This window comes from Chinchilla lanigera, unplaced genomic scaffold (genome assembly GCF_000276665.1).
Source record: "Chinchilla lanigera isolate Chin_1 unplaced genomic scaffold, ChiLan1.0 scaffold00023, whole genome shotgun sequence".
NCBI lineage: Eukaryota > Metazoa > Chordata > Mammalia > Rodentia > Chinchillidae > Chinchilla > Chinchilla lanigera.
The window spans coordinates 20,329,009-20,340,272 of NW_004955424.1; the positions used below are offsets into that span (position 1 = coordinate 20,329,009).

General features: G+C 36.2%; 1 protein-coding gene across 1 annotated transcript in view; it reads left to right on the forward strand.

Annotated features, from left to right (window-relative positions):
- Vps54 (vacuolar protein sorting 54 homolog (S. cerevisiae)) overlaps positions 1 to 11,264 on the forward strand; it is a gene marked incomplete at its 5' end in the record, with an annotated part of 114,644 nt that continues 103,380 nt past the window's right edge. Inside the window, 1 exon segment of the mRNA XM_005385705.2 lies at positions 1 to 64.

The window sequence follows — 11,264 nt, forward strand, 5'->3', positions numbered from 1 at the left end:
GCGAGGGCTGGAGGCGGCGGCGATGCACTAGGCCTCGCTCTGGGGCGGCTGCCCGGACCCGCAGGTAGGTGTCGGGCCCGCGCGGCGCCCTCGCCCCACCCCGCGCCTCTCCCGGAGCTCGCGGACGGAGTTTCGGCCCGGCGCTCGCGTTCCTGGCTCCGTCGCGCCTCTTCCTCGTCGCTCTCCCTCCCGGGCCGCGGCTGGCGGCTGGGCTCCCGGCTGCCCGGCGGCTGCGGCCGACGTCGCTCCAGCCCTGCTCGCCCCCCTGAGCGATCCCGGCTCGGGAACTTCCCGCAGTCCTCCTGGGCGCGACCCCAAACTTTCTCTCTCCTCGCAGCCGGCCCCTACCCTCCTTGGAAGCTACGGGAATAATTAACCCGTATGTGCGCGTGTGTGTCTAACCCGAGGAATAACTCCGGGTTTTGCAGTTTGGCAGTGTACTTCGCAATAATTTGTGCAGTAATTTTCTTCAGCTGTGCTTCCTTCTGTCTCCGCCATCCTTGCCCTCTCGTCCTTGTTGGAGAACTTTTTCCTGACCATTCTAATTAGCTCGTTGGCTTATTCATATATTCAATTTAGGGTGGTAATTTTTAGAATTTTAGTCGTCCGAAGTTGTAAAAAAAGTTTTATCTTTTTTTTTTTTTAAATTCTGTTTTAACCAGCTGTATTTTTTGGTCTTTATAGAGGCTCCTTTTTCAAAAGATTAAGTTGTTGGGGAGTGTTTCTAATTGGCTCTATTTCTGATTTGTCAAACCCAGGACAGTCTTAACAGTAAATATTTACTGGGGAAGTGATATCATGATGAATTGTTTGTGGTATTGAGAGAAATATATTGTTATGATAACGTAAGGTGCAGGTTTTGATGTACATTCACTTTTATAAGTCTGATGGGGCGTTCTAATTGGAAAAGTATTCTGAGAGCCTAAATAATTTTTAAGCAGTTATGATGGAACAAATGGAATGTTTGACTTTATTTGTGTTACAGAGTTTGATTTCCTAGAAAGAAGTATTGATGGTTTATAGTGATCGTCGTTATTGATGATGGTTTGGGTAAAAATGACCAATACGTGTAACTGTGGTTTGGGAGATGTTTGCAACTTTGTGATTTGGCTGTTTTTAATTTATGTTCTGTTAACTTTAGAATTATTACCATGTCCGTGTCTTCTCAATGAAACTATAAAAGCTGTTCATATTTTCTTATTGATATTCATACAGTTTGTCCTTGTGGAGACATTGTTGCTACAGCATTTGGCTTTCTGAAGTGGTTTTCAAAATATGACTGGTAAAATTATCCAAAGTTTGCTAGGAAAAGATGATTAAAGTTGCATGTTTGTTTTCTGGAAAGGTGAACATTTCTTTCTGGATAAGGTAATTAAGTTTTTATGTTAAAATTCAAATCAAATCTTGTGTAACCTATGAAATGGCAAACTGCAGAATTTGTCCTTAATCACACTCTATCCTATCAATAATGTTGATTTAAATTCTGTTTTCCTGCTTTTAAAGACCAGCTTCATTGAGTTACAATTAATATACCATAAAGTATACCCACTTAAAATGTGCAATTCACTGGTTTTTATTATGTTTACTAAGTTGTGTGATCATCACCATAATCAAATTTTAAAACATTTCATTGACCCCACCAAAAAAACCCCATTGAACCCATTAGCAGTTACTGCCCATTCTCCCTTTTGCATCTCCAGTTCTATTTCAGTATTTTCTTAATATTTTCCTGATATGGACCTCTCATATAAATGGCCTTTCAAAGTTTCTTGAAAAGTTAATCTTTTAAAATCAATTTACATGTTTAAAATATTTTATTTGTATCAGGGGGTAACTGTTGGTATTAAAAGGTATACTGTAAACAACTGGAATACTATTCCCTTGTGTCAATATAAATACAAAGTTTGAAGAAAGAAAAAGAATCTCTGAATGGCTTCAGTGACCTCAAGAAGTAGTTTGGTCCACTGGGGGTCAGTAAGTAAAAATGGGAGGAGTATTTTTACTATTGAATATCAGAGTATCAGGTTGGAAAAGACCGTAAAGGTTATCAGCTTATTCCTGGTCGCCTTACAAATAGCAGGTACCAGATGAAGAAATCTGAACGGTAGAAGCTTGAATTTCCAGGATGCATAGGTTAAGAACCACAGTGTGGCATGTGGAACAAGAAAGGGAGGGTGTGGAGAGTGTTAGGTGGTTTGGATGTTTGGATTGATGTGTTCTTCTATATAAGTGTATATAGGTGTGATTGAAATATATGGTGAATGTTTAAACATTTATTACAGTAAAAGGCACATTGTCATTAATTCCCCTCGAACCCCCCATCATCAAACACAGTTATTCCATCATTTTTGCCATTTTCTGAAGCAATTCTGCAAGTCTTTTTCATGAATGTGTTTGTAAGGTGCAATCAAAAATATGGTTGAGCCCCAAAACAGTGAATGGTACTGGCAAGTACCATCCAACAGAAAGGCATACTTGTAAAACGTTACGGTGTGCCCTCATCTACCTTATTCACTGGATCTGGCAGCTTGAGAGTTTTGGCTCTTTCCCAAAGTCAAAATGACCATGGAAGGTAAACATCTGAATTTAGAACACCCAGGCAGCCATGACAGTGCAACAAAAGCACCCACTAACCAGAACTTGTAGAACTGCTTCCCACAGGGCAAAAATAGTACACTCGAGGCACTCATAGATAAATGGTGCAACTTGAGGACATAATGTTAAGTGAGCTAAGTTAGACATATAAGTTTCAATATTGTCTAGTTTCTCTTACGTAAGATAACCAAGATCTATAAATGACACACACACACACACTACACATGCATACACACGCACGCGAGCAAAATAAAAGAGAAATAGAAGTAGGAAGAAGAGTTCAAATAATTCCCTGAATTATTTACTCCACTATTTCAAAAGCAGTTTAATGTATATGTTAATTCATTTTATTTATACTACTAGTTTCTCTTAATTCCTTGAAAAGAATTTTGTGCTATTATCTGTTTCTTTTTTGTAGAAATTTTTTCTGTGTCTTATACTCCAAGTAGCTGCTTTGATGATAATGATGCATAGTATATTAACTATTCTTATTCTCATTATTTTGTCATGAAATTTGTTTTATGTCCACATAAGTTAAAAAAAGAAAGTAGCAAGAAGGATGGGATAAGTGTGTTTGAAGGGAAGGGGGTATTTTGAGGGGGATAAGTCTTACTGTAATAAATTTTTAAAATTTAAACATTCACTTTATCTATTTATTTTTTGGGGTTTTTTTTTCCGGTACCGGGAATCGAACTCACGACCTTGCGCTTGCCAGGCAGGCGCTGTGCCCCTGAGCTAAACTCCCAGCCCCTCACTTTATTTTTTAATAATTCCTCATAGTGGGTCTTTTGCTAGCAGAGCTGTGAAAGAACTAAACATTTCTCCCACTCTGAGGGCAAGTAGGTGACTAAAAGTATGACTGTTGTAAAGTCATCTAAAAAATGCTTTTACCTAAAGTATGGCAAACATAAAGATATCTTTTTTGTACTATTACCATTATATTTTTAAATATCCAAATTTTAGAAGCAAAATTATAATTAACAAGACTGGAGTCCTCCTTTTTCAAAGATCTATGGCCCTAACATCTGAAACAATGGTTCTCCATGGATGATTTTGCCCTCCCAAGCACCTTTGACAGTGTCTGGAGACGTTTTTTGATTGTTACAACTAAATGGGGAGTGCTGTTGGCATCTAGCCAGGGATGATGGGAAATATCATACAATGTACAGGTCATGTCCCACTCACACACAAGGGAGAATTATCTGACTCAAAGTGTAAATAGTATTGTTATAAACCTATGGTTTGTATGATTCTGGTAAGGGCCTGAACTTCTGTTCTAGATCCCTAAGGGGAGGGAAATAACTCTGTGAGCACTGTTTGGTAGGTTAGAGTAACACTAAATCCTCTATTGACTTTTTTTTGCCAGGTGGAGGCAGTTGAGGGGAAAGTAAAAAGTCTGAGACACACTGCAGCTATTGTTCAGTCTGTTTAGTTGTCCTCAAGTCTGCAGAACAGTTTCTTTTTTATTTTAATTTTTTGGGTGGTGCAGATTAACTCCAGGGCCTCACAAATACTTGACAAGTACTTTACCATTGAGGTACATCCTGTCACCACCTTTTTTCCTTAAAATGGCTTAATATAATTGAACATTTTAAGTATTATTATGTTTCGAAAGTTTGGTTATTGCATAGTTTTTTGAGATTAGAAATAAACATGTGGTAGTATCTAATTTAACTAGAAGTGATTTTTTTTCTCTGGGCATCTTCAACTGCTGAGAAAGAAGCAAACTATATTGTAATTAGTTTATGTATTTACATATGTATATTGTGAGCATCCAGAAAAATTCAAAGTTTATACACAAATATCTTTTTTCCTCTGTAGGCATCACTTTGACTTAATGTTTTAATAGACTTAATTTGGTGAAGAATGATGGTTGACAGTGTGTGGGGGGTTACTTTTGCTATTTACTATTCATATGATCTTAGAGAGAAATTATTCAACATTTCTGACTTCATTTTCTCATCTATAAAATAGTGATAGTGATAATTTCTGTATCACAAGGTTATTGTAAGAATTAAATGAGTTAATGTGTATTAAGATACTTTCTCAATAATATACTGAGTGAGAGCTATTTTCACAAGAATCAAGTTTGGGCCAGAGATATTGTCAAAGGCAGGAATATAGAAATGGCAAAGTGAAGAATTGTGAGTGATGACAGCCTCTGGAGAGTGGAGGAATCCTAAATATTTATCTGTTTCCATCTATCACACACTACTAGAAAAACTGAGTAGTGTATCACTGTAGTGTGGAAGGTTCTTAATAAAAGCGCAAACTGACTTCTTTTGGTAGCACTTGAGGTTATCACTATTATAAAACTATTATAATGGCAAAATTAAGTTATCAAGAAAAGGTTACCTGCTTTTCAAAATATGCTACTTGAGAAAACATGAAGATATATACTTTTGGCGTTGTTTTTGGGAAGTGATTTACCTCCACAAAAAGTTTTAAGACTTCCTTTGTATTTGAAAGGTTTTTCTATCCGTGGTAATTGCTTTTTAAATGGGAAGATTTAACTGAAGAACTAGGGGTTTTGTTATTGGTGCTCTTTTGAGACAGAATCTCAGGCTGACTTTGAACTTACTGTGTAGCCCAGGCTGGCCTACTCATGGCAGTTCTGCTTTAGCCCCAAGGGCTAGGATTACAGGCCTGTGCCACTATTCCTGGCTTAAAATGTTGGTTTTAAACCTAGCTATAATTTGTAAAACTCTCATCTCTTTCTAGGTTTCTTTTTCTATTATTTTCAACATTTTAATGCAAAAAGAGCCACTTTGATTTTTCTATATATCCAGTTGCCCATAGTTTACAATTTAGCATTTAGAGTCCAGTTAATTAAAATACATGAAATGAATGAGGAAAAAATGTTTCACAGTTTTGTCAAATGGTCAGTTTGCTTCACAATTGTAAGAGTGGAGGTAGATAGAACTCCAGTTATTTAGTAAGATTTTTCATGGGGTAACTGGTGGGTAGGTTGGGACAATATTCAGAATAAGTCTTGTGATATTGGTAGGTATTTTTCTTACTGCAATGGATTTTAAAAATACAGCTTTAGGACAATGGAAGGAAGTTTGCATGGCAAAAAGTTCAAAAGATGTGGAGAATTTTATATTTAAATAGTTGATTTTTTGACAAAAAGGACATTCAAGGACTAGTGTATGACTATTGTGACACCCTCATGTTTTTCCTCAATAGAGCGAATGAACTACAAATTTGAAGTTACAATACTTAAGAAAATTCATGCCCTGGTTATTTTTAATGCCTTTTGCTATTTGGTTAAGCAGATTGGGGCCAGATTGTGGGATTTTAAGATGAAGTGTTTTTAGACTTGATGGAAGTAACTTAATCAGATGTGAACTTTAAAAATGTTGATTCTGAGGGCGAGTGATTTTAGTCCTAAGAAGGACTTTTGGTAGGAGATTGTCACAATAGTCTAATCTTCAATGAAAGCTCTGAACTATAGCAGTGGCAGTTGGAATGAAGAGTAAGGGAAAGATCTGTGATGTGTTTAAAGGTAGTTCCTTAGGACATTCCAACTTGATAAATTAACTGAAGAATGTTGGAGAAGTGAGAGCGTGAGATTGGCTGTAGGATTTCTACTTTGGGAAACTACAGAGATGGTATTGCTGTTACCTGAGCTAGAGAAGGAATAAAATTTAGGCAGATAGAAGAGGTAGCTTAGATGGCAGATAATGATTATAAGCTTTAGATGTACATATTGAATTTTAGGTATCAGTAAAATATAAAGGTGAAAATATTCACTAGGCAATTAGAAATTTGAGTGTGGGACACTGAAAAGAAATTGTACTGAAGAAAGGTCTCCCCGCCCTGTACTGAAGATTAAACCTGGAGCCTCACATGCTAGGCAAGTGCTTTGCCACTGAGGTACATCTCTAGCCTTTTTTATTTTGATTTTTTTTTTTGGTTTTTTTTTTTCTCCAGTACCGGGAACCGAACTCACGACCTTGCGCTTGCCAGGCAGGCGCTTTTGCCGCTGAGCTAAATCCCCAGCCCCCCTTTTTTATTTTGAAATAGGGTCTTGCTGAGTTACCCAAATTGCCTTCCAATTTATGACCCTGTTGCCTCAGCCTCCCAAGTAGCTAGGAATATAGGCAGGCACTACCAAGCCTACCTCAGATCTAAAATCTCTCCTGATTTTCTCCTTCTCTACCATTAGAGTTCAGTTGTAATGTCACCTAGGTTAGGTTACTTTAAGTTTCCAAACTGGTGTCTCTTCTTTACTTGATCTTCTTCAGTAGCACTCTCTGTGGTCCTTCTAAAGGATAAATCTGATTGTATCATTCCTTTGTTTAAAGTATTTCTGACCTTTTTTGTCATGATGTAATCCACTTTCCTCAATACTTTAATAGATTTATGAGTTTCTTTAAATTCTTTTGAATTCCTTTAAGGTTTTATCTTTCTAATCTTAATAACTCTACAATTTCTCCCTTCTCTCCAAATATATAATTTCCTCAGGCATATTGAATTACTTGTCTTTTCCGGCTGTAAGCTGTCTTCTTCAAGTCTTTGTACATGGTGTTTCCCATTCCTAGAATTTTGTCCTTATCACTCCCTTCCCTCCATTGATCTGGCTCATTTCTTAATCTTGAGCTCTTGGCAAGCCTAAGTTGGCTTTTAATTATTCATTTTAAGATTTTTACATCATAGACAAGTCAAAAGAATAGTACAGTGAACGCACACACTAATTCATTGTTCATTTGGAGGCTATAGTAACAGTCTTACAGATAACATCATTTCTTTAGACGTATGTAGTGTTTTTATTCTTTTATTTTTCTTTAGAAGTATGACTTGGACTCGGTCTCACATGAATATTTTTATTCTTGAACCATTTGGGTTTTGACAAATGCATGTTCTAGCTATTTTGTTTTATTTTTCCTACAATATTTTTCTTTCTCTGTCTTGCTCCCTCCTTCTCCTTTTTTTCTTTCCTTCTTCCTTTCCTTTCCTAAGCATCTTATGTATTTGTATATTTATTTTACAGTGTATCAGTCAGATTTTCATTGTTGTGACCAAATACCTGAGAAAGTCAACTTAGAGGAGAAAAGGCTTATTCTGACTCATAGTTTCAGAGGTTTTATTCCTTGGTGGGCTGGCTTTGATGCAGAAACATCAGGATAGAAGGAAACAGCAGAGGAAAGCTGCTAACCTTAGCAGAGAGAGCACACAGAACCAGAGGAAAGAAATACCCTTGAGAGGCATACCCTTCCAGTGACCTACTTCCTCCAACCAGACGCTGCCTTCTACTGTAACAGCACATTCATCTATGAAATCATCAGTGATGAGGTTAGCAACCCATGATCTATCTAATCACCTTTCAAAAGCCCCACCTCTGAAGGCATGAGCCTCTGGGGAGCCTTTTTTTTTTTTTTTTTTTTAAGGCCTTGAACTCACTAGTGTAGCCCCAGTTGGCCTTGAACCTGAGGCAATTCTCCTGCTTCAGCTTCCCAAGTGCTGGGATTATAGGTGTGAACCACATGCCCAACTTGGGGAACATTTTTGATCTAAACCATAACAGCCACTGAACTGTATTCCTAAGCCCTAGTTTTATCCTTATTTATTGAGTACTTGTTTAGATTATTTGAAGACCTTGCTCTTTAGGGACATAGGTATAAAATACATTTAGTTAATAAAGCCAGATAGTTAATGTTAGATTCTTTCTACTTTGAAAAGAAGGTGGGAATAATCTAAAACAATGGATAAGTCCAATTGCCATTTTTTATATTAGGAGTATATTAATATATGATTTCTGTGGCAGTTATTTTCAAAATAGATTATACAGATTTTATTATAGCTTTACTTTTAAATAAGCATTTTAATTAGTATTCAGTGGTTTATCTAAATGAGATGTATTTATTCTCCAGTAACTTTGAATGAGTGATTTTAGGATTTACTTGATGTCCTTTGACCTAGACACAAAAAATGCAAAACTAGTATTCTAATCCGGTTAGCATTGATTGACAAAAATTTCACTAGTAATACAGTTATGTGAGTAGCTCAAAGAAATAAAATAAAGAATCCAAATTTTCTTTGGTTTTCACTGAAAGTTTTACATGTGAGACAGATTAGGCCTGTGGTTTTGGATTCATTTCAATAGCTCCTATAAGTCTCCAGTGATGGGGAAAAGACATTATTCTCATTGAGTAATATGTAGATTTAAAAATTATGTTATTTAATGAAGATTGCTGTGATTTTTATTCCTGATATGGAAGTCATATGAAATATCACTTGTTTTATAAGTCATTTAAAAAATTTAATATTAAAAACACTGAAAAATTTCTATCCTTCAAACCAATATTATTATTGTTCTTTGTCATCACTAATTCAAAAGTTATAAATAAGCAACTTTGCAAAGCACGTGCATACCAAGTTTCTGTCAATACTCAGGGTTTCATACATAAATGTCAGATGTGGGTGTTAGGGAGAATGTATATGAGTTTACTACAACTTTGTTCTCATTTTCTTGGTGCCTTTAGCTTCTTCCATACATCTTTAAAGCTCGAGATGAGTGTAGAAGTACCTATTTATATGCAGACTTAATTCATAAGTGTTTCTTTTTTTGTCTGTTACAAAGGTTTATTTAACAAAGAATTTAATATGAAAATGTATATGACCTAATTTTGAGTCATAGTGAGGCTAGCACTTTGAAGAGGGGCATGGATTTCTCTGCTGATCAGTCATTATTTAAACTTGTTTCAAGACTTCAAACAGGATGATACTATTTCCTTATACTACCACCACTCCAGTATTGTTCTGTTGCCCAATAGTTGCCATGTCCACACATTCATCTATCACAAAATTCATAAAGGGATCAAACCCTTGCAATAGTCCTTGGACACGTTTGCCACCATTTATTTTCTTTTAATGGTAACTTCTTGTCTGTAAATTTTTTCAGCTTGGGAGGTTGAGGCTTGCTCATGTTGTCTAATCCTCAGGCTCAGAGCTCTGTTGAAAGGGAATCTAGGTATTTCTTGAAAGCCCCGATCGTTACATTTAAATTTTAGTTTCATTACTGAGATCATTGTGATCTACAGTATGTGTGTTATATAGTCTTTAAAAAAAACCTTTTAGAAAATGATCATTTCAATAGATGCAGAAAAAGCCTTTGACAACATCCACCATCTATTCATGATAAAAACACTGAAAAAATAGGTGTAAAAGGACATCTCAATCTTATAAAAGAACCCTTTCTGACAAATCTACTGCCCACATCATATTACATGGGGAGAAACTGGAAGCTTTTTCTCTAAAATCAGAAACAAGACAAGGATATCCCTATTACCACTCCTCTTTAACATAGTACTCAAAATATTAGCAGGAGCAATTAGGCAAGAACAAGAAATAAAAGGGGCACATATAGGAAAGGAAGAAGTCACATTATCATTATTTGCAGATGACATGATCCTCTATGTAGAAGACCCCAAAAAATCCACCAAAAGACTCAGAATTAATAAGCACATTCACTAATGTAGTGGAATACAAAACGAGCACACAAAAATCAGTAGCATTCCTGTACACTAATATGAACACACTGAAAAAGAAATTAGGTTAAAAATACCATTCACAGTAGCACCAATAAAAATTACATACTTGGGAATTAACTTAAGGAAATGAAAGATCTTTATAGTGAAGATTACAACACTCTGAAAAAGTAAATTGAAGAGAACATCAGAAAGTGGAAAGATAATCCTCTGTTCCTGGACAGACAGAACCAATACTATCAAAATGGTCATACTTCCAAAATTGGTATACAGGCCTGGTGTGATGGCGCACGCCCTTTCCCTTTCCCTTTCCCTTTCCCTTTCCCTTTCCCTTTCCCTTTCCCTTTCCCTTTCCCTTCCCTTCTTTCTTTTCTTTCTCTGCCTCCCCCTTTCTAGCTTCATCATCACTTTCCAATTCTCCCTCCACACACCCCCACAGAGATGGTGAAGAGGACCACTATTCTTTGCTTTGGCTACTTTTCTAGTAGTAAATTATATCTGCGCATTTTGGTTTACTGCCTTCTGTCTCACATCTCCTCCCTTCTTCCAACCTTCAGACTTATACTAAGCAAGGACACCAAAAGACTAAGTCCAGCATCCTAAAATTTAAATTGATTTAAAAAATTTGAATGGTATATTTTAATGCTGACTGGTTATTTTAAAAGTAAGATGTTTGTAATAGTACTAGTTACAATTATTTATTGTCTGCTGTGCCAAATATCATCCCACAAGCTTACAAAAGTAATTTAAATCTTACTTCATTCCTGTTAGGAAGATAATGTTGCTGTCCTATTTCTCAAATGAGGAAACTGAGAGGTAAGAAGGTAAGAAAGTTACTAAAGGTCATACAGCTAATAAACGTCAGACATATAATTCCCTTAATGGCCAATTTTTCTAAGTAGTATATTATATTTCAAGAAAAGTAGTATATCTAGAATCAAATTTTAGAAAGTCGAGGCTGGCGATTTAGCTCAGCAGCACAGCGCCCGCCTGGCTATGCTGGTCGTGAGTTCGTGAGTTTGATTCCCGGTACCAGAAAAAAAACCAAAAAAAAAAAAAACAACACATTTTAGAAAGTCAAGTAATGTTATACAAACAAGAAAATATACTTTGGGTTTAGCTTTTTATATTATTTTGAATGTATATAAACTTATATTAAGTCATTGTTAGTGGCTT